The sequence below is a fragment of the Mesoplodon bidens genome, assembly GCF_964165515.1.
Source record: "Mesoplodon bidens genome assembly, chromosome: 7".
NCBI classification, from domain to species: Eukaryota; Metazoa; Chordata; class Mammalia; order Artiodactyla; family Ziphiidae; genus Mesoplodon; species Mesoplodon bidens.
Genome location: NC_138164.1, coordinates 58,289,627 through 58,314,171, shown reverse-complemented (window position 1 = coordinate 58,314,171; position 24,545 = coordinate 58,289,627). Strand labels below are relative to the sequence as shown.

Sequence of the window (24,545 nt, the reverse complement as noted above, 5' to 3'; positions counted from 1 at the left end):
GCCAAGATCAATGGAAGAAGTAGGGACAAACCAATTTCTGTTTTATTTTTAAAGACTGTTCTCTTGGGTCCTTTAACTTGTAAATGATCTGGCTCTTCCTGTCTTTGCTCATTTAACTCTTGAAAGCTCTATGTTGTTCTTTTCTGTTTTCATTTTTTTAAAAAAACAATAATTATATTTTCTCTATTATATTTAGTTTAACTATTTGTGCAGTATTTTTTAAACCTTTTTATTTTATATTGGAGTATAGCTGATTAACAAAGTTCTGATAATTTCAGGTGCACAGCAAAGCGACTCAGTCATACATATACATGTATCCATTCTCCCAGAAACTCCCCTCCCATTCAGGCTTCCACATAACATGGAGCAGAGTTCCCTGTGCTATACAGTAGATCCTTGTTGGTTATCCATTTTAAATATAGCAGTGTGTACATATCAATCACGAACTCCCTAACTATCCCTTCCCCCACCCTTCCCCCCAGTAACCATAAGTTGTCCTCTAAATCTGTGAGTCTGTTTCTGTTTTGTAAATAAATTCATCTGTATCATTTCTTTTTAGAGTCCACATATAAGCTATATCATACAACATTTCTCTTTCTCTGTCTGACTTGCTTCACTTAGTATGATAATCTCTAGGTCCATCCATGTTGCTGCAAATGGCATTATTTCATTCTCTTTAATGGCAAAGTAATACTCCACTAGTTAAAAAAAGACAAACATTAATAGCTATATTTGTGAAATATACTTTGTCTTTTTCATTGTTTAATGTTTGAAAATTCTTAAGCTATGATTTGACTGTTGGTTACATCAATTTCTATATTTTAGTTTTTAAAACTCAAAAATGAAAGATTATTTAATCAACAGAGAATTTGAGTGAGGATTACATGGGATATTATACATAAAGTACTTGGAAAGGCATCTATAGACTTAGAGGTTTTATATATATATTTGCTGTCATTATGATTATGTTCATTCTTTTTTGTTTCATTGAAGTTTTATTTATTTATTTATTTTATTGATTTACAATGTGCTAGTTTCCAGTGCATAGCAAAGTGACTCAGTTATAAGTGTATATGTATATATATATTATTTTTCATATTCATTTCCATTATGGTTTATTATAGGATATTGAATATAGTTCCCTGTGGTATAAAGTAGGACTTTGTTGTTTATCTATTTTATTTTTTATTTTTAAATTATTATTTTAAAAAACTGATGTATAGTGGAATTACAATATTGTGTTAGTTTCTGGTGTACAGCATAGTGATTCAGATATATATATATATATATATATATATATATATATATACACACACACATATATAATCTTTTCATTTTCTTTCTCATCAAAAGTATTAGAAGATATTGAATGTAGTTCCCTGTGCTATACAGTAGTCCCTTGTTGTTTCTCTATTTTCTATATAGTAGTTTGTATCTGCTAATCCTAAACTCCTAATTTATCCCTCCTCCACCCCCTTTCCCCTTTGGTAACCATAAGCTTGTTTTCTATGGCTGTGAGACTGTTTCTGTTTTGTAAATGAGTTAATTTTTGTTATATTTTAGATTCCACATATAAGTGGTATCATATGCTATTTGTCTCTCTTTTTGACTTACTTCACTTAGTATGATAATCTCTGGGTCCATCCATGTTGCTGCAAATGTCATTATTTTTTTCTTTCTATGGTTGAGTCATATTCCATTGCATATAAGTACCACATCCTCCTAATCCATTCTCTGTCAATGGACATTTAGGTTGCTTCCATGTCTGGCTATTGTAAATAGAGTTACAATGAACATTGGGGGTGCATGTATCTTTTCAAATTAGAGTTTCCTCCAAATATAGGCCCAGGAATGGAATTGCTGGATCATGTGGCAACTCTATTTTTAGTTTTTTGAGGAACCTCCATACAGTTTTCCATAGTTGCTGCACCAATTTACATTCTCACCCATATTGTAGGAGGGTTCCCTTTTCTTCCCACCCTCTCCAGCATTAGTTATTTTTAAACATTTTAATGATGGCCATTCTGACTGGTGTGAAGGGATACCTCATTGTAGTCTTGATTTGTATTTCTCTAATTAGTGATGTTCAGCATCTTCGTATGTGCTTATTGGCCATCTGTATGTCTTCTTTGGAGAAATGTCTGTTTAGGTCTTCTGCCCATCTTTTGCTGGGTTGTTTGTTTTTTTGTTATTGAGTTGTATGAGCTGTTTGTATACTTTGTAAAGTAAGCTTCTGTTGGTTGTACTGTTTGCAGATCTTTTCTCCCATTTTGTAGGTTGTCTTTTCATTTCATTAATGGTTTTATTTGCTGTGCATGTTTAATATTTTTGATACTTGTTTTGTGACCCTGGATGTGGTTTATTTTGTTGCATGATCTCCAGAATCTTGAAAAAATATATTCTGCTGTTGATGGATGAACTGATTTATACATGTCCATTAGAATTTGTTGGTGGTGTTATTTAGGTCTCCTCTATCTTTGCAGATTTACTGTCTAGTAGTTGTATCAATTAGTGAGAATGGGCTATTAAATCCCCAATTATAAATGTAGATTTGTCTGGTTTTCCTTATAGTTCTATCAGTTTGGGGAGAAGCTTCAAGATGGCGTAAGAGTAAGACGCGGAGATCACTTTCCTCCCCACAAATACATCAGAAATACATCTACATGTGGAACAACTCCTACAGAACACCTACTGAACGCTGGCAGAAGACCTCAGACTTCCCAAAAGGCAAGAAACTCCCCACGTACCTGGGTAGGGCAAAATAAAAAAGAAAAAGCAGAGACAAAAGAATAGGGACGGGACCTGCACCAGTGGGAGGGAACTGTGAAGGAGGAAAGGTTTCCACACTAGGAAGGCCCTTCGAGGGCGGAGACTACAGGTGGCGGAGGGGGGGAGCTTCGGAGTCGCAGAGGAGAGCGCAGCAACAGGGGTGGGGAGGGCAAAGCGGAGAGATTTCCAGACAGAGGATCAGTGCCATCCAGCACTCACCAGCCCGAGAGGCTTGTCTGCTCACCCGCAGGGGCGGGGGTGGGGTGCTGGGAGCTGAGGCTCGGGCTTCGGTCGGAGCGCAGGGAGACGACTGGGGTTGGCGGCGTGAAAACAGCCTGAAGGGGGCTAGTACGCCACAGCTAGCCGGGAGGGAGTCCGGGAAAAAGTCTGGATCTGCCGAAGAGGCAAGAGACTTTTTCTTGCCTCTGTTTCCTGGTGCATGAGGAGAGGGGATTAAGAGCGCCGCTTAAAGGAGCTCCAGAGACGGGCGCGAGCCGTGGCTAACAGCGCGGACCCCAGAGACAGGCATGAGACGCTAAGGCCGCTGCTGCCGCCACCAAGAAGCCTGTGTGCGAGCACAGGTCACTATCCACACCGCCCCTCCCGGGAGCCTGTGCAGCCCGCCACGGCCAGGGTCCCGTGATACAGGGACAATTTCCCTGGGAGAACGCATGGCGCCCCTCAGGCTGGTGCAACGTCATGCTGGCCTCTGCCGCCGCAGGCTCGCCCCGCACTCCGTACCCCTCCCTCTCCCTGGCCTGAGTGAGCCAGAGCCCCCGCATCAGCTGCTCCTTTAACCCCGTCCTGTCTGAGCAGGAACAGATGCCCTCAGGCAACCTACACGCACAGGCGGGGCCAAATCCAAACTGAACCCCAGGAGCTGTGCGAACAAAGAAGAGAAAGGGAAATTTCTCCCAGCAGCCTCAGGAGCAGCGGATTAAATCTCCACCCTCAACTTGATGTGCCCTGCATCTGTGGAATACCTGAATAGACAACGAATCATCCCAAAAATTGAGGCGGTGGACTTTGGGAGCAAAGATATATTATTTTTCCCCCCTTTTTCTCTTTTTGTGGGTGTGTATGTGTATGCTTCTGTGTGTGATTTTGTCTGTATAGCTTTGCTTTCACCATTTGTCCTAGGGTTCTGTCCTTTTTTAAAATTTTTATTACTTAAAAAATTTTTTTCTTAATAATTAATTTTAATAACTTTATTTTATCTTATTTTACGTTATTTTATTTTATTTTCTTCTTTCTTCCTTCCTTCCTTTTCTTTCTCCCTTTTATTCTGAGCCATGTGGATGACAGGCTCTAGATGCTCCAGCCAGGCATCAGGGCTGTGCCTCTGAGATGGGAGAGCCAAGTTCAGGACACAGGTCCACAAGAGACCTCCCAGCTCCACGTAATACAAATGGCAGAAATCTCCCAGAGATCTTCATCTCATCGCCAAGTCCCAGCTCCACTCAATGACCAGCAAGCTACAGGGCTGGACACCCTATGCCAAACAACTAGCAAGACAGGAACACAACTCTATCCATTAGCACAGAGGCTGCCTAAAATCATAATAAGGCCACAGACACCCCAAAACACACCACAAGACGTGGACTTGCCCACCAGAAAGACAAGATCCAGACTCATCCACCAGAACACAGGCACTAGTCCCCTCCACCAGGAAGCCTACACAACCAACTGAACCAACCTTAGCCACTGGGGACAGACACCAAAAACAACGGGAACTATGAACCTGCAGCCTGTGAAAAGGAGATCCCAAACACAGTAAATTAAGCAAAATGAGAAGACAGAGAAACACATAGCAGATGAAGGAGCAAGGCAAAAACCCACCAGACCTAACAAATGAAGAGGAAATAGGCAGTCTACCTGAAAAAGAATTCAGAGTAATGATAGTAAAGATGATCCAAAATCTTGGAAATAGAATGGAGAAAAATACAAGAAACGTTTAACAAGGACCTAGAAGAACTAAAGAGCAAACAAACAATGATGAACAACACAATAAATGAAATTAAAAGTTCTCTGCAAGGAATCAATAGCAGAATAACTGAGGCAGAAGAACGGATAAGTGACCTGGAAGATAAAATAGTGGAAATAACTACTGCAGAGCAGAATAAAGAAAAAAGAATGAAAAGAATTGAAGATAGTCTCAGAGACCTCTGGGAGAACATTAAATGCACAACATTTGAATTATAGGGGTCCCAGAAGAAGAAGAGAAAAAGAAAGGGACTGAGAAAATATTTGAAGAGATTATAGTTGAAAACTTCCCTTATATGGGAAAGGTATTCTTTTTAAATGTTCTATTGTCTGTCTTTATCCTACAAGTAATTTAACCTCTCTTTATTATTTTGTAACTCTTTATTTCTTTGTGTCACATTGGGACACATTTTTCTAATCTATCTTTAAGTTTCTAACGATCTCCTTAGCTCTATCTAATAAGCTGTTTAACCAATCCATTGTTTTAATTTTTTTAATTTCAAGGATTACATTAAAAATTAATAGATATTATTTTTTAAGAGTAGTTTTAGGTTTATAGAAAAATCGAGTAGAAAGTAGAGAGAGTTCCCATATACACCCTACCCCCTTCCTCCTCCTTTGATCAGAAAGTTTCCCCTATTATTAGCGTCTTGCATTAGTGTGGCACATTTGTTACAGTTAATGAACCAATACTGATACATTATTATTAATGAAAGACTGTAGCTTATATTAGGGTACACTCTTTGTGTTGTATAGTTTATGGGTTTTGAAAAATGTATAATGACATGTATCCACCATTATAGTTCTATTCAGAATATTTTCAATGCCCTAAAAATCCCTGTATGCCCCTATTTATCCCTCTCCTGCTCTCTCAAAATTCCTGAAAGCCATGGATTTTTTTTTTTTTACTGTCTCCATAGTTTTGCCTTTTTCCAGAATGTCATAAGATTGGTATCATACAGCACATAATCTTTACAGAGCACCTTATTTTGCTGAGTATAATGCTTTTAAAATTCCTCCATGTCTTTTTGTCTTATCTCACTTCTTTATATTGCTGAATAATATTCCATTGTTCGGATGTACCTGAGTTTGTTCATCCATTCACCTGTTCAAAGGCATTTTGGTTGCTTCCAAAATTTGGCAATTATGCATAAAGATTCTGTAAATGTCTGTGTGCAGGTTTTTGTGTAGACATAAATTTTCAGCTTCTTTGGGTAAATACTAAGAAGTGTGATTGCTGGATCATGTGGTAAGAGTATGTTTAGCTTTGTAGGAAACTGCAGAACAGTTTTCGAAAGTGTCTTTACCATTTTGCATTTCTACAAGCAATGAATAAGAGTCCTATTGATCCACATTCTTACCAGCATTTGGTATTGTTAGTGTATTGGGTTTTAGCCATTCTAATAGGTGTGTAGTGGTAACTTATTGTTGTTTTAATTTGCATTTCCTTAACGAAGTATGATGATATTGGGTATTTTTTCATATGCTCATTTGACATCTCATTGGACCCTCCTTACCAGGACAGCTATTGGTTAATTTATCAACATTTTCCTCCCCAGATTATACAATCACTGCAAGTTTTAGCCCAAATAATGCTTTGCAGGTTCATGACTATGAATGCTCAGGCTAACCTTTCTTATTGGTGTCCAGAGAAAAAATGGAGGGATTATTACTTGACAGGAGAGACAGTTCCTCAGCAAGAAGGAATGAAGAGAGGGTAGGAGCAGATGTAGTTGTGTTTTAAGATTTAGTGTCTTGAATTTGTGTGGGTTTCTCACTGATCAGTTCTGATTTAGTAGGCTACCTTTTCTGCCAAAGGTAGAGAGGTGGGTTCTTGAATCAAGGTTGGAGGTTTGAATAGGGTGTATACACAAAGCATTAATTAGGTGGAGTGGGAGAATGAGCTGACTTGAGCAAATGTGTAAACTTGCTGGGCTCTGTTGGTCGTCTAGGTTGGTAATCATTTAATGGCACCATTCTGTTCTCTGGGTGACTACCCAAATCTAGTTATTGATTTGGTGTATAATAGTTTTGGGATGGGCCAGAAAGAATGGAGAAGAAGATTTAAAGGATTTGAGAATACTTAGAAGAGATTTATTATAATGAAGAGCATGGAATCTAAATTTAAGAATCACAGAGTGGGTTGGTGGTTTGGAAAGAAAATTGTAGTGTTAATAGATTAGCAGTTTTTATGAGGCTTAAAAAACAGGCATAGTTAAGACATACTTGGGCTTAAGTACTTGTGGTTGGACAGTGGGATGTTAGAATTAGTGAATTTGGAAGAGGAGAAAGGAGGTGGTTATGGGAGTGAATAACTACAGTAGAGTGAAGGGAAAGACAACTCAGATTAGGAGGAAATGGAATCAAGAGCACAGGATGAAGAATTAGCTTTCCATATTGACATCAAAGTCCCTCTAATACTAATGTAATGACTTGCATGCATTTGTTTATGAGGGAATTGAAAAGAACTTAAGACAGCATTGAAGAGTAGAAGGGAGATAGCATGAGTCTCAAAGCAGCAGTAGTCTATAAGAAAGTGAATGAGCATTATTTTGGAACAAAACCTGAGAATATACACACCATTATATATAAAATAGGTATAATACTCCCACAGGTTCTAAATATATGGGAGCAAAGTACTAATGAACAAAAATACTTAAATGGGGCTTCCCTGGTGGCGTAGTGGTTCGGAGTCCGCCTGCCGATGCAGGGGACACGGGTTTGTGCCCCGGTCCGGGAAGATCCCACATGCCGCGGAGCGGCTAGGCCCGTGAGCCATGGCCGCTGAGCCTGCGCGTCCGGAGCCTGTGCTCCGCAATGGGAGAGGCCACAACAGTGAGAGGCCCGCGTACTGCAAAACAAAACAAAACAAAACTTAACTGGAGGATTTTGCTTTTTGTCTCTGTACCATAAATTCCACAAAGGCACCTGTGTTGTTCACTCTTGTATTGCAGTGCCTGGCACAGAGTAGGTTGCCAGTGAAAAAATTTAACTTCATTACAAAAAAAGAACTATAAATAATTATGAAAGTATGAGAAAATTACATCAATAAAAACTACATAGAAATAGAAACATTGCCATAATTATTTCCTTCTTTTGAATATTGAATATTTAAATAAAATAATCTGGAAAACATACAGAAGTTTATTAATATACTCATCACAGAATTTTTTTAGTGAAGTATAGTTGGTTTATAATATTCTATTAGTTTCAGATGTACATCAAAGTGATTCAGTTATATATATATATAATTTTTTCAGATAATTTTTCATTATAAGTTTTTACAAGATATTGAATATTTTCCCCTGTGTTTCACAGTAAATGCTGTTGCTTACCTATTTTATATATAATGGTGTGTATATACTCCTAATTTATCCCCCCTCTTTCCCCTTTGGTATACATAAGTTTGTTTTCTATGTTTCGTCACAGAATATATTTTTTAAATGTCTTTATTGGAGTATAATTGCTTTACAATATTGTGTTAGTTTCTGCTGTACAACAAAGTGAATCAGCTATATGTATATATGTATCGCTATATCCCCTCCCTCTTGAGCCTCCCTCCCACCCTCTCTATCCCACTCCTCTAGGTCTTCACAAAGCATTGAGCTGATCTCCCTGTGCTATGCAGCAGCTTCCCACTAGCCATACATTTTACATCTGGTAGTATATATATATCAGTGCTACTCTCTCACTTCATTCCAGCTTCCCCTTCCCCACCGTGTCCTCAAGTCCGTTCTCTACATCTGCGTCTTTATTCCTGCACTGCCACTAGGTTCATCAGTACCGTTTTTTTTTTTAAATTCCATATATGTGCGTTAGCATACGGTATTTGTTTTTCTCTTTCTGACTTAACTTCACTCTGCATGACAGACTCTAGGTCCATCCACCTCATTACAAATAACTCAATTTCATTTCTTTTTATGGCTGAGTAATATTCCATTATGTATATTTGCCACATCTTCTTATCCATTTATCTATCGATTTAGGTTGGTTCCATGTCCTGGTTACTGTAAATAGTTCTACAGTGAACATTGTGGTACGTGTCTCTCTTTTTTTTTTTCTGTGGTACATGAGCCTCTCACTGTTGTGGCCTCTTCCATTGCGGAGCACGGGCTCCGGATGTGCAGGCTCAGCGACCATGGCTCACGGGCCCAGCCTCTCCACGGCATGTGGGATCTTCCTGGACCGGGGCACGAACCAGTGTCCCCCGCATTGGCAGGCGGACTCTCAACCGCTGTGCCACCAGGGAAGCCCACGTGTCTCTTTTTTTTTTTTTTTTTTTTTTTTGCGGTATGCGGGCCTCTCACTGTTGTGGCCCCTCCCGTTGCGGAGCACAGGCTCCGGACGCGCAGGCTCAGCGGCCATGGCTCACGGGCCCAGCCGCTCCGCGGCATATGGGATCCTCCCAGACCGGGGCACGAACCCGTATCCCCTGCATTGGCAGGCGGACTCTCAACCACTGCGCCACCAGGGAGGCCCAACGTGTCTCTTTTTGAATTAGGGTTTTCTCAGGGTATATGCCCAGTCGTGGGATTGCTGGGTCATATGGTAGTTCTACTTTTAGGTTTTAAGGAAACTCCATACTGTTCTCTATAGTGACTGTATCAATTTACATTCCCACCAACAGTGCAAGAGGGTTCCCTTTTTCCCACAGCTTCTCCAGCATTTATTGTTTGTAGAGTTTTTGATGATGGCCATTCTGACCGGTGGGAGGTGATACCTCATTGTGGTTTTGATTTGCATTTCTCCAATGAATAATGATGTTGAGCATCTTTTCATGTGTTTGTTGGCAATCTGTATGTCTTCTTTGGAGAAATGTCTATTTCGGTCTTCTGCCAATTTTGGGATTGGGTTTTTTTTTTACATCTTTATTGTAGTATAATTGCTTAACAATGGTGTGTTAGTTTCTGCTTTATAACAAAGTGAATCAGTTATACATATACATATGTTCCCATATCCCCTCCCTCCCTCCCACCCTCCCTATCCCACCCCTCCAGGCAGTCACAAAGTACCGAGCTGATCTCCCTGTGCTATGCGGCTGCTTCCCACTAACTATCTACCTTACGTTTGGTAGTGTATATATGTCCATGCCTCTATTTAGCTTTGTCACAGCTTACACTTCCCCCTCCCCCATATCCTCAAGTCCATTCTCTAGTAGGTCTGTGTCTTTATTCCTGTCTTACCCCTAGGTTCTTCTTGACAATTTTTTTTCTTCTTAAAATTCATATATATGTGTTAGCATATGGTATCTGTCTTTCTCTTTCTGACTTACTTCACTCTGTATGACAGATTCTAGGTCTATCCACCTCATTACAAATAGATCAGTTTCGTTTCTTTTTATGGCTGAGTAATATTCCATTGTATATATGTGCCACATCTTCTTTATCCATTCATCCAATGATGGACACTTAGGTTGTTTCTATCTCCGGGCTATTGTAAATAGGGCTGCAATGAACATTTTGGTACATGACTCTTTTTGAATTATGGTTTTCTCAGGGTATATGCCCCGTAGTGGGATTGATGGGTCATATGGTAGTTCTATTTGTAGTTTTTTAAGGAACCTCCATACTGTTCTCCATAGTGGCTGTACCAATTCACATTCCCACCAGTAGTGCAAGAGTGTTCCTTTTTTTCCACACCCTCTCCAGCATTTATTGTTTCTAGATTTTTTGATGATGGCCATTCTGACTGGTGTGAGATGATATCTCATTGTAGTTTTGATTTGCATTTCTCTAATGATTAAAGATGTTGAGCATTCTTTCATGTGTTTGTTGGCAGTCTGTATATCTTCTGTGGAGAAATGTCTATTTAGGTCTTCTGCCCATTTTTGGATTGGGTTGTTTGTTTTTTTAATATTGAGCTGCATGTGCTGCTTATAAATTTTGGAGATTAATCCTTTGTCAGTTGCTTCATTTGCAAATATTTTCTCCAATTCTGAGGGTTGTCTTTTGGTCTTGTTTATGGTTTCCTTTGCTGTGCAAAAGCTTTTAAGTTTCATTAGGTCCCATGAGTTTATTTTTGTCTTTATTTCCATTTCTCTAGGAGGTGGGTCAAAAAGGATCTTGCTGTGATTGATGTCATAGAGTGTTCTGCCTATGTTTTCCTCTAAGAGTTTGAGAGTTTCTGGCCTTACATTTAGGTCTTTAATCCATTTTGAGCTTATTTTTGTGTATGGTGTTAGGGAGTGATCTAATCTCATACTTTTACATGTCCCTGTCCTGTTTTCCCAGCACCACTTATTGAAGAGGCTGTCCTTTCTCCACTGTACATTCCTGCCTCCTTTATCAAAGATAAGGTGACCATATGTGCGTGGGTTTCTCTCTGGGCTTTCTATCCTGTTCCATTGATCTATCTTTCTGTTTTTGTGCCAGTACCATACTGTCTTGATTACTGTAGCTTTGTAGTATAGTCTGAAGTCAGGGAGCCTGATTCCTCCAGCTCCATTTTTCTTTCTCAAGATTGCTGTGGCTATTCGGGGTCTTTTGTGTTTCCATACAAATTGTGAAATTTTTTGTTCTAGTTCTGTGAAAAATGCCAGAGGTAGTTTGATAGGGATTGCATTGAATCTGTAGATTGCTTTGGGTAGTAGAGTCATTTTCACAATGTTGATTCTTCCAATCCAAGAACATGGTATATCTCTTCATCTATTTGTATCATCTTTAATTTCTTTCATCAGTGTCTTATAATTTTCTGCATACAGGTCTTTTGTCTCCTTAGGTAGGTTTATTCCTAGATATTTTATTCTTTTTGTTGCAGTGGTAAATGGGAGTGTTTTCTTGATTTCACTTTCAGATTTTTCATCATTAGTATATAGGATTGCCAGAGATTTCTGTGCATTAATTTTGTATCCTACTACTTTACCAAATTCATTGATTAGCTCTAGTAGTTTTCTGGTAGCATCTTTAGGATTCTCTATGTATAGTATCATGTCATCTGCAAACAGTGACAGCTTTACTTCTTCTTTTCCAATTTGGATTCCTTTTATTTCCTTTTCTTCTCTGATTGCTGTGGCTAAAACTTCCAAAACTATGTTGAATAAGAGTGGTGAGAGTGGGCAACCTTGTCTTGTTCCTGATCTTAGTGGAAATGGTTTCAGTTTTTCGCCATTGAGGACGATGTTGGCTGTGGGTTTGTCATATATGGCCTTTATTATGTTGAGGAAATTTCCCTCTGTGCCTACTTTCTGCAGGGTTTTTATCATAAACGGGTGTTGAATTTTGTCGAAAGCTTTCTCTGCATCTATTGAGATGATCATATGGTTTTTCTCCTTCAATTTGTTAATATGGTGTATCACGTTGATTAATTTGCGTATATTGAAGAATCCTTGCATTCCTGGGATAAACCCCACTTGATCATGGTGTATGATCCTTTTAATGTGCTGTTGGATTCTGTTTGCTAGTATTTTGTTGAGGATTTTTGCATGTATGTTCATCAGTGATATTGGCCTGTAGTTTTCTTTCTTTGTGGCATCCTTTTCTGGTTTTGGTATCAAGGTGATGGTGGCCTCGCAGAAAGAGTTTGGGAATGTTCCTCCCTCTGCTATATTTTGGAAGAGTTTGAGAAGGATAGGTGTTAGCTCTTCTCTAAATGTTTGATAGAATTCGCTTGTGAAGCCATCTGGTCCTGGGCTTTTGTTTGTTGGAGGATTTTTTTTTATCACAGTTTCAATTTTAGTGCTTGTGATTGGTCTGTTCATATTTTCTATTTCTTCCTGATTCAGTCTTGGCAGGTAGTGCATTTCTAAGAATTTGTCCATTTCTTCCAGGTTGTCCATTTTATTGGCATAGAGTTGCTTGTAGTAATCTCTCATGATCTTTTGTATTTCTGCAGTGTCAGTTGTTACTTCTCCTTTTTCATTTCTAATTCTACTGATTTGAGTCCTCTCCCTCTTTCTTGATGAGTCTGGCTAATGGTTTATCAATTTTGTTTATCTTCTCAAAGAACCAGCTTTTAGTTTTATTGATGTTTGCTATCGTTTCCTTCATTTCTTTTTCATTTATTTCTGATCTGATTTTTATGATTTCTTTCCTTCTGCTAAGTTTGGGGTGTTTTTGTTCTCCTTTCTCTAATTGCTTTAGGTGCAAGGTTATGTTGTTTATTCGAGTTGTCTCCTGTTTCTTAAGGTGGGATTGTATTGCTATAAACTTCCCTCTTACAACTGCTTTTGCTGCATCCCATAGGTTTTGGGTCATCGTGGCTCCATTTCATTTCTCTGCTGATTAGTGATGTTGAGCATCTTTTCATGTGTTTGTTGGCAATCTGTATGTCTTCTTTGGATAAATGTCTATTTTGGTCTTCTGCCCATTTTTGGATTGCGTTGTTTGTTTTTTTAATATTGAGCTGCATGAGCTGCTTGTAAATTTTGGAGATTAATCCTTTGTCAGTTGCTTTGTTTGTGAATATTTTCACCCATTCTGAGGGTTGTCTTTTCCTCTTCTTTATGGTTTCCTTTGCTGTGCAAAAGCTTTGATGTTTCATTAGGTCCCATTTGTTTATTTTTGTTTTTATTTCCATTTTTCTAGGAGGTAGAAGAAAAAGGATCTTGCTGTGATTTATGTCACAGAGTGTTCTGCCTATGTTTTCCTCTAGGGGTTTGATAGTGTCTGGCCTTACATTTAGGTCTTTAATCCATTTTGAGTTTATTTTTGTGTATGGTGTTAGGGGTGTTCTAATTTCATTCTTTTACATGTAGGTGTCCAGTTTTCCTAGCACCAGTTATTGAAGAGGCTGTCTTTTCTCCGTTGTATATTCTCGCCTCCTTTGTCAAACATAAGGTGACCATATGTGTGTGGGTTTATCTCTGGGCTTTCTATCCTGTTCCATTGATCTATATTTCTGTTTTTGTACCAGTACCATACTGTCTTCATTACTGTTGCTTTGTAGTATAGTATGAAGTCAGGGAACCTGATTCCTCCAGCTCCATTTTTCTTTCACAAGATTGCTTTGGCTATTCTGGGTCTTCTGTGTTTCCATACAAATTGTAAATTTTTTTTGTTCTAGTTCTGTGAAAAATGCCATTGGTAATTTGATAGGGATTGCACTGAATCTGTAGATTGCTTTGGGTAGTATAGTCATTTTCACAATGTTGATTCTTCCAATTCAAGAACATGGTATATCTTTCCATCTGTTTGTATCATCTTTGATTTCTTTCATCAGTCATCATAGAATATATTTAACAGAGGAAAATGGTAGCTATATAAATATTCAATATTAGTGGATAGGTTAAACATATTTTAGTACATCACGAAGGTGGAATATTTAGTTACATATTTTTTCAAGAAATACTTACAGAGTACCAGCATACATCATTTTACTGTGCTTTGCTTTATTGCACTTTGGAGGTATTGCATTTTTATTTGTTTACAAATAGAAGGTTTGTGGCAACTCTGCATCGAGCAAGTCTGTCAGCTCATTTTTTCCAGCAGCATTTGTTCGCTTTGTGCCTCTTTGTCACATTTTGATATTTTGCTCAGTATTTCAAACCTTTTCATTATTATTATATTTATTATAGTGAACTGTGATCAATGATCTTTGATCTTACTCTTATAATTGTTTCGGGGTAGCAAGAACTGTTTGCATGTAAGACAGAGAAAACTTGATGATAAATGTGTGTGTTTTGACTGCTCATCTCTCTCCCTCTCCTTAAGCCTGTCTATTGCCTGAGATGCAATGATATTGAAATTAGGTCAATTAATAACCCTACAATGGCCTTCTTGTGTTCAAATGAGGGAAGAGTCACACATTTCTCACTTTAAATCAAAAGCTAAAAATGATTAAACTTAATGGGGAAGACACGTTGAAAACCAAGATAGGCCGAAAGCTAGGATTCTTGTGCTAAACAGTTAGCCAAGTTGGAAATGCAAAGGAAGTTCCTGAAGGAAATTAAAAGTGCCACTCCAGGGCTTCCCTGGTGGCGCAGTGGTTGAGGCTCTGCCTGCCGATGCAGGGGACACGGGTTCATGCCCCGGTCTGGGAAGATCCCACATGCCGCGGAGCGGCTAGGCCCGTGAACCATGGCCGCTCAGCCTGAATGTCTGGAGCCTGTGCTCTGCAACAGGAGAGGCCACAACAGTGAGAGGCCCGTGTACCACAAAAAAAAGAAAAAAAAAAAGAAAGTGCCACTCCAGTGAATGATGAGAAAGTCAAACAGCCTTATTACTGATATGGAGAAAGTTAGTGGTCTGGATAGAAGATCCAACAAGCCACAACATTCCCTTAAGCCAAAGTCTAATCCAGAGCAAGCCCCAAACTCTCTTAAATTCTATGAAGACTGAGAGAACTGAGGAAGTTGCAGAAGAAAAGTTTGAATGTGTAGCAGAGGTTGGTTCATGAGGTTTAAGAAAAGCCATCATACAACATAAAAGTGCAAGATGAAGCAGCAAGTGCTGATGTAGAAGCTGCAGCAAGTTATCCAGAAGATACAGCTAAGATAGTTAATGAAGGTGGCTACACTAAACAACAGAGTTTCAGTGTAGATGAAACAGCCTTGTATTGGAAGAAGATGCCATCGAGCACTTTCAGAGCTAGAGAGGAGATCAATGCCTGGCTTCAAAGCTTCAAAGAACAGGCTGACTTTCATGTTAGGGAATAATGCAGCTGGTAAATTTAAGTTGAAGCCAATGGTCACTTACCATTCCAAAATCCCAGGGCTCTGAAGAATCATGCTAAATCTACTCTGCCTGTGCTATAAAATGGAAAAACAAAGCCTGGATGACAGCACATCTATTTATAACATGGTTTACTGAATAGTTTAAGCCACTGTTGAGACCTACTGCTCAGAAAAAGAGACTCCTTTCAAACTGTTACTGCTCATTGACAATGACCTTGTCACCCAAGAGCTCTGATGGAAGATGTACAATGAAATTAATATTGCTTTCATGACTGCTAACACAATATCCCTTCTACAGTGCATGGATCAAGGAGTAATATATAAGTCTTGTTATTTAAGAAACACATTTCATACGGCTATAGCTGCCATTGATAGTGATTCCCCTGGTGGACATGGACAAAGTAAATTGAAATCCTTCTGGAAAAGATTCACCATTCCAGATACTATTAAGAACATTCATGATTTATGGTAAGAAGTCAAAATATCAATATTAACAGGAGTTTGGAAGAAGCTAACTCCAACACTCATGGATAACTTTGAAAGGTTCAAGACTTCAGTGGAGGAAGTAACTGCAGAAGTGGTGGAAATAGCAAGAGAACTGGAATTAGAAGATGAACCTGAAGATGTGACAAAATTGCTGCAATCTCATGATAAAACTTTAGTGGATTAAGGGTTGCTTCTTTCGGATGAGCAAAGAAAGTGGTTTCTTAAGATGGATTCTACTCCTGGTGAAGATACTGTGAAACCGTTGAAATGACAACAAAGGATTTAGAACATTACAGAAGCTTAGTTGATAAAGCAGCAGCAGGGTTTGAGATGACTGACTTAAATTTTGAAGGAAGTTCTACTGTGGGTAAAATGCTGTCAAACAGCATTGCATGTTACAGAGAAATCGTTTGTGAATGGAAGAGTCAATCAATGTGGTAAACTTCATTGTTGTTTTATTTTAAGAAATTGCCACAGCTACCTAACTTTCAGCCACCACCCTCCTGACTAGTCAGCAACCATCAACACAGAAGCAAGATCCTTCACTAACAAAAAGATTAGGACTCACTGAAGCCTCAGATGATGGGTAACATTTTTTAGCAATAAAGTATTTTTAAATTAAGGTATGTACATTGTTTTTTAAAGACAATGCTATTGCACACATAATAGCCTAGTATAGTGTAAATATATTTTGGATACACGGGGAAATAAAAAATTTGTGTCATTGCTTTATTGTGATATTCACTTTATTGTGGTGGTCTGGATCTGAACCAGAAATATCTCTGAGGTATACCTGTACTAACAATGTGTGTGGCATTGTGTCATACTGAAGACAAATGCAGCTGTAATAAAGGAGCAGAACAAAAATGTTGAAAGAACGTTTGTTACCATTGAAAATTTCTATATTATGAAATTAAAGAGCATGACACATGTACAATATGATCCATCATCACAATGTAAAAATCCATAAATAGAGCAGAGAAAAACTTGGAGGGTTATCAATGAAAATGTTCCAGTGAAAATCCCCTGAAAAAGGGAACTGTGGTACACTGTTGATGGGAATGTAATTTGGGGCAGCCACTGTGTAAAACAGTATGGAGGGTCTTCAAAATACTAAAAATAAAACTACCGACTTCCCTGATGGTGCAGTGGTTAAGAATCCGCCTACCAATGCAGGGGACATGGGTGTGAGCCCTGGTCCGGGATGATCCCACATGCTGCGAAGCAACTAAGCCTGTGCACCACAACTACTGAGCCTGAGCTCTAGAGCCCGTGTGCCACAACTACTGAAGCCCATGCGCCTAGAGCCCGTGCTCCATAACAAAGAGAAGCCACCGCAATGAGAAGCCCATGCACCGCAACCAAGAGTAGCCCCTACTCATCACAACTAGAGAAAGCCCCCACGCAGCAACAAAGACCCAACACAGCCAAAAAACAAAAACAAAAGAAAACTACCATATGACCCAGAAATTCCACTGTTGGGTATATATCCCCCCCAAAAATGCTAATTCAAAAAGATACACCCCAATGTTCATAGCAGCACTATTTACAGTTGCCAAGATATGGAAGTGTCAACAGATGAATGGATAAAGAAGATACACACACACACACACACACACACACACAGTGGAATGCTACTCAGCCATAACAAAGAATGAAGATTTGCCATTTGCAACAACATGTATGGACCTGGAGGGTATTATGCTAAGTGAAATAAGTCAGAGAGAGAAAGACAAATATTGTATGATGTCACTTATATGAGGAATCTAAAAAATACAACAAACTAGTGGATATAACAGAAAAGAAACAGACTCACAGATATAGAGAACAAACTAGTGGTTACCAGTGGGGGGAGGAAAGGGAGGAGGAGCTATATAGGGGGAGGGGATTAAGAGGTACAAACTATTATGTATAAAATAAGCTACAGGGATATATTGTACAACACAAGGAACATAACCAATATTTTATAATAACTGTAAATGGAATATAACCTTTAAAAATTGTGAATTACTATATTGTACACTTGTAACATATAATATTGTACATCAACTCTACTTCAATGAAAATAAATAAATAATTAAAAAAGAAAATCCTTCAATGAAAGAATCAAAGCATTAGTCTAAATACAAAACAATATAATTAAATTTTAAGTGGATTTGATTTTGTTCAACATCTCATTATGGTGCCATTAACATAGTTAGCACTTAATACACATTGGCTTGAATGAGTGATGAATGTGAATACATGAATGTTTGAGAGACTCTATAGCAGGGATCCCCAGCCCACGGGCCACGGACTGGTACCAGTCCGTGGCCTGTTAGGAACTGGGCTGCACAGCAGGAGATAAGTGGCGGGCAATCGAGCTGTATTTACAGCTGCTTCCTATTGCTCGCATTACTGCCTGAGCTCCTCCTCCTCTCAGATCAGCTGCGGCATTAGATTCTCATAGGAGCGGGAAACTTAGTGTTAACTGCGCATGTGAAGGATCTGGGTTGCAAGCTCCTTATGAGAATCTAATGCCAGATGATCTGAGGTGGAGCTGAGGCGGTGATGCTGGCACTGGGGAGCGGCTGCAAATACCGATTATCATTAGCAGAGAGGTTTGACTGCACAAAGACCATAATAAATCAATTGCTTGTCGACTCATATCAAAACCCTATCAGTGAGTGGCAAGTGAAAACAAGCTCAGGACTCCCAGTGATTCTGCATCATGGTGAGTTGTATCATTATTTAATTATATATTACAATGTAATAATAATAGAAATAAAGTGCACAATAAATGTAATGCCCTTGAATCATCCTGAAACCTGCCTTCCCCCTCGCCCCCCCGCCCCCACTCTCTGTGGAAAAATTGTCTTCCACGAAACCGGTCCCTGGTTCCAAAAATGTTGGGGACCGCTGCTCTATAATACTCCAGCTCCTGAAGTGTTTCTATGCCTTCTGGAAGTCAGGGTTGATGAAGATGCACTGGAATAAGTTCCGGGGACTTGACCAAGTTCCGGGGACTTAACAATTCCCATCCTTTGCCCTGACCTCTCACTCCAAAACTTCTCTCCCACCTCCTTTTCTCTCTTAAGCTCATATAACCTCTCCGGCCTTCTTTTCACATGAGGCTTCTGGCACTCAGACAAGAAGGGTTAAGGGCTTTACAGTTACATCACTAAGGAGATCCTCAGTAGAGGAGATCCTAGGGGAGAAGAGAGTCACATGAGTAAGCCCATGGTCCCCAAAGATGCTCAGAGAAAAAATAATTTGCCCTGCAGTTCCTCCTCCGGCTTGGTCCCCTGGCCATTGAACACAGTCTGCTGGTTATCGGAATACCCTGCCATCTAGGCAGGGGCATGGCTTCAGTCTTCGATTCCTGATGGCTGTGATAGACAGTTTGGGGTGAGGAGAGATGTAGGTTGGTACTGACCAGGATGGGCTGGTGCCTCTTTGGGTCCTTCTGCCTATGGGCAGGAATGGTGGGGATAAAGGAGGTGGGAAATGCTGAGTTTATTGATGAGAGAGATGGGAAACAATAATGAATTGTCTTCATCCTTTGGTCACCCAATAGAGGCTGTATTAGGAATTTTCCATCCCCTGAGAGCAGAGTCAGAGAGGACAGACCAGAATGTGTCTGCAGAATCTTTGTGGCATGGTGGAAACAGTGGCATGATAGGCAAGAAATCTTACTTCCTCTGTAGCCTTGGGAAAATTGCCTTTCCTTCTGTGGCTTTTGTAAGTAATAAATCATGCAAAATTATTCTAAAGCAGGGATTGCCAAAAATTTTTTGTAAAGGGCAACAGCAAATATTTTAAGTTTCGAATGTGGTCTCTGCTGCAACTCTTCAATCTGTTCCACGAAAGCAGTCACAGACAAACATAAATAACTGGGCATGGTTGTGTTCCAATAAGATTTTATTTATAAAAGAAGGTGGTGGGCAGGATTTGGCCCACAGGCAGCAGTTAGACGACCGCTGGTATAAAGTGTCAACCAGCATTGATATTTTACATCTCTGATTCATGTTTGGGCAATTCCAGGGTGGAACTGGTGAAGCAGGGTGGGGGGTTGTCTTGTGAATTGCATTCCCAGAGAGAGTTCTTTGTTCTGGCATATGTTAGAGGACTGTCAGGCTGGAAGCAGAGGTAAGAGTTGAATAACATTTGGAATCTCCACCTCCCTGAGGAAACTGATTTAATGGGAGGAAAGCCAGCATGCTGAATGGAGATAGGCAAAGTTATGACTTAGATAAGTGAGAGTGAGTTTGACTGGGTAATGACTGTGCGAATTTCGGTGGGTATCTACATGAAAGAAAGTTTAAAAGTGTGTGTGTATGTGTGTGTCTGTGTGTGTGCATGCGCGTTCATGGGGAAGGGCTGTTTGTGTGAATAGGGAAAATGTGTGTTAGTGTGTAAATCATCAAAATTTGTGTGAGCAAGTGTGTGTTGTGACTGTATAAATGAATGTGTATGATAATATGGTAATATGAATGAAAGTTTGTGTGTTTGTGGATTTGAAGCAGACAGAGCTGGAATTGAACTCAGGTAGGTCTAAAGCCCATATGATTTTTCCTCTATTACATTGTCTTACATGTCTCAGACATTCTGGCAAAATAAAAGAATGAGAAGGGAGTGGAGAGGAAGCCAAAGAAAGGTGGTTAGGTAATCAACAAACAAAAGTGGACGTTTCAAAAGCTAATGGAAGCTTTGGCTTTAATAATCTTGGATTCAAATATCAGCTTAGCCTCTAACAGGTTGTTTGACTTTGGGCAGTTGCCTATATGAGATTAGTTTCTTCACGCATGAACTAGTGATACTTTCAATTTCATACATTTGGTGCAATAATTAGAAATAATAAATATATCTAACAGTAGATATTTAATGGTTGCTGTCATCAAATAAAGAAGTATTAATGATAGAAGTTGGAGATTACTAGTAATAAGAAATGAAAAGTAATATTAGATTTGGCAACTATGATATGATAGATTATTTTGGAAAAGGAAGCTTTAATGGCATATTGGTGTTATAAGTAAAATGGCATTGGGTAAAGATTATGAGGGTGGTAAGAGGATAGATGAAGGGTGCACATCCCTCCTTTTGTAAAACTGAGGTGAACAGGGGAAGAGACACACTAAGGAGAAGGGGCCAGAAGAAAGGAAGAGTTTGAAATTACCAGAGTGACAGATTAATGCAGAGAAGGTTGGGGTCCAGTGCACCAATGGAGGGCTGAGCCTTGAATGGGAGCGGGAGGGAAAAGACAATTCAAATATAAATTTGTAGGTGACAGAATGAGGGTGGTTAAGGGAATTAACAACAGGTGACTTTTGTTTTCTCCCTTTGATCAGGAGTCAGGAAATCACAAGCACCTGACGAAGGGGACCAAGGTGGAGTAAGGTAGATGTGATGTGCTTCAAAGCATGGTGTGGGTAGCCAAATTCTAGCTCCACCATTTACCAGCCAGGTGACCTTGGGTGGGGGGATGACGAACTCTCTAAGCTCTCTTTGCTCTCCATGGGTAAAATGGGAAAATGAGTACAGTTATCTCACATGGTGGTGATTGAGATAATGCACGTGCAGCCCTTAGTGCAGAGCTGCTCCTAAATGATCTCTGTCTCAGTCCTCCAACCTGCCTCTTCCCTTCCCCGCCCTTCTTACACAGTACTGCCAGAGAGAGAGCGACCCCAAATGCAAACTGCACCATGCCGTTCTCTCACTACAAACCCTTCAGTGGCTCCAACTGCTTCAACATAAATTCTAAACTCCTTACACTTGTACCCAGAGCCCTCAGAGATGTGGCTCCTACTTCACTGCCTGACATTATTTCCTATCATTTCGTGCCATGTCCTCCAGGCTATCATAACCCGAATCATGATAATTTTCCTTCAAACTCCATGTCCTTTCAGATCTCTGTGACTTTGTGTTCTCCTCTCCCCTCATGACTTTACTTGGCAAACTCTTACTTATTTTTCAAGGTTCAACTCAGGGTGGCACCTTTAGAAAAACTTTTCTGAACTCCTAGAAAACTTTCCATGTTTCCACAGCCCCTGTGTTTAACATTCTTCTACACTATCTGTATTGTATAGCTATTTTGTTTAATTGTCTGCCTCCCCTCAAGTAGGTCCTCCAGGAGCCATGGTACATGCTCAGTGTGTTCAGTAAGGTTTGTTAAATTGATAACTCAGTTACCATTTGCCTTTTGAGATGCATATCCCATTCTGATGGTCAAAGTGGAAACTGCAGTGATATTCACAGCTCTCAACTGTTTGTAATAATCTGATGCTAAGATCCTATGGCATTCTAGAGCTGGAACAACTCTCTTACAGATATCTAGTTCAACTTTAGTCTTAAAGTGATAAAAGAGAAACCCAGAGCAGGGAAGTAGTTTTACTGAGATCACATAGCTGGTGAATAGAATGGCAAGGAGTTTTAACCCATGTTTCCTGATTTCCTGACCAGGTCCCTTTCTACTTCTCATTCAGTGAAAAATGATCTGTTTCCACTTCCCCCACTCCAGCCCCATTCACCTTTTTGGAAAGAGAGAAGAGATGACTGCCAAATCCCATATACCAACATCCAAATGACTCATCCCAGGCATGGCAACCCCCAACCACACTGGTACCAGCCATTCACTCTTCATTCTGCTGGGGATCCCTGGCCTGGAAGACCAGCACATACGGATCTCTTGCCCCTTCTTTATTTCTTTTCTTTCTTTTTTTTTTTTTTTTGCTGTACGCGGGCCTCCCACTGTTGTGGCCTCTCCCGTTGCGGAGCACAGGCTCCGGACGCGCAGGCTCAGCGGCCATGGCTCACAGGCCCAGCCGCTCCGCGGCATGTGGGATCTTCCCGAACCGGGGCATGAACCCGTGTCCCCTGCATCGGCAGGCGGACTCTCAACCACTGCGCCACCAGGGAAGCCCCCTTCTTTATTTCTTACCTTGTTGCTGTCCTTGGGAATAGCCTCCTTGTCTTCATCATCGTCACTGAGTGCAACCTCCATGAACCCAAGTACTTCTTCCTCTGCATGCTGGCTGTGGCTGACCTCATCTTGTCCACTACCACTGTGCCCAAAGCCCTGGCCATATTCTGATTCCATGCTGGAGAGATTTGCCTTGATGGCTGTGTCACCCAAATGTTCTTCATCCATGCCACCTTCATTGCTGAGTCAGGAATTCTGTGGGCCATGGCATTTGACAGCTGTGTGGCCATCTGTGACCCACTGCACTATGTCACAGTGCTCCATTGTGAAGTAATCATAATGGTTGGTCTGGCTGTGGTCCTGAGGATCTTCTCTGTGATACTCCCAGATGTGTTCCTTGTGAAGAGACTACCTTTCTGCCATAGCAATGTGAGTGCATGGCTGTTGCTAAATTTGCTTGTGCTGACATTCGTGTCAATGTCTGGTATGGCTTGTCTGCTCTGCTCTCTACTGTAGGGATAGATGCCTTGCACATCTTGGTTTCCTATACCTTCATCCTCAATGCAGTCTTCCTCCTCCCTTCCCGAGGAGTTTGGCAAAAGGCCCTAGGCACGTGTGGCTCCCATCTTGGGGTCATTTCCATGTTCAACTTACTGGCATTTTTACCATAATTGCCCAGCAGTTAGGGCATCATGTTCCTGCTTATGCCCACATTCTGCTGGCAAACATCTGCATGTTAGCCCCTCCTATGCTAAACCCCATCATTTATGGGGTCAAGACCAGGCAGAGTCAAGAGTGTGTGGTTAGTACTTTGTCTTCACAGTGGAAACACTGCTGAGTTTGTATGACAGGTGATATGTTTATCAACATAGGACCTCACATTTCCTTTGCCTACTTTGTAGAGGTTTATGAACAAAAGGTGGTACTGACTGTGAACAAAGTGATTTGTCATGGCTTTTAAAGATAGAATGCCATGTTATCTTGAGAAGGGTGGTGTTTAGGAAAGAGCACAAGTTGTCGGATCAGAATTAGCTTTGAGTCCTGGGTTCACCAAAAGTGATGTGTTTGACCTGGAGGAAGTTACTTATTCTCTTAGAGACTCTTCATAGCGCATGCCTAGGGTTCCAGAAAAATAGAAATATCAAAACCAAACTAAATCATATTAAACAATGAGAATTATTTTCTACAATGAACTTGTCTAGGACATTGAAATTAAAACCTATAGGCAGAATTATATTAATTTAATAATATATACATTTGAGATATCTATATTTATATCTATAAACTTTTATTCTGAATTAGAAAAGGGACCAATGGAACAGAATAAAGAACCCAGAAATAAACACTTGCATATAAGGTCAATTAATCTTTGATAAGGGTGTCAAGAATTCTCAACGAGGAAAGGACAGTCTCTTAATAAATGATGTTAGGAAAACTGGATATTCACATGCAAAAGATTAAAATTGGGCCCTTATCGTACGCCATACACAAAAGTTAACTTGAAGTGGATTAAAGACTGAAATGGAAGTCCTGAAACTATAAAAATCTTGGAAGAAAATATAGAGAAACACTTCTTGATATTGGTCTTGGCAATGATTTTCTTGATATCACACCAAAAGTACAGGCAACAAAAGCAAAATAAAGATGTGGGACTACATCAAACTAAAAAGCTTCTGCACAGCAAAGCAAACCATCAGTAAAATGAAAAGGCAACTATGGAATGGGAGAAAATATTTGCAAATCATATATCTGATAAGGGGTTAATATCCAAAAATATAAGGAAGCCATGAAACTCAGTAG

General features: G+C 39.9%; 1 pseudogene across 1 annotated transcript; it reads left to right on the top strand.

Annotated features, from left to right (window-relative positions):
- The first annotated feature begins 22,422 nt into the window (after positions 1-22,422).
- On the top strand, positions 22,423-23,583 carry LOC308620280 (olfactory receptor 52B4-like; annotated as a pseudogene). Its single transcript has 2 exons — positions 22,423-22,513; positions 22,744-23,583. The product of its transcript is annotated as an olfactory receptor 52B4-like (transcript).
- The last annotated feature ends 962 nt before the right edge of the window (positions 23,584-24,545 follow it).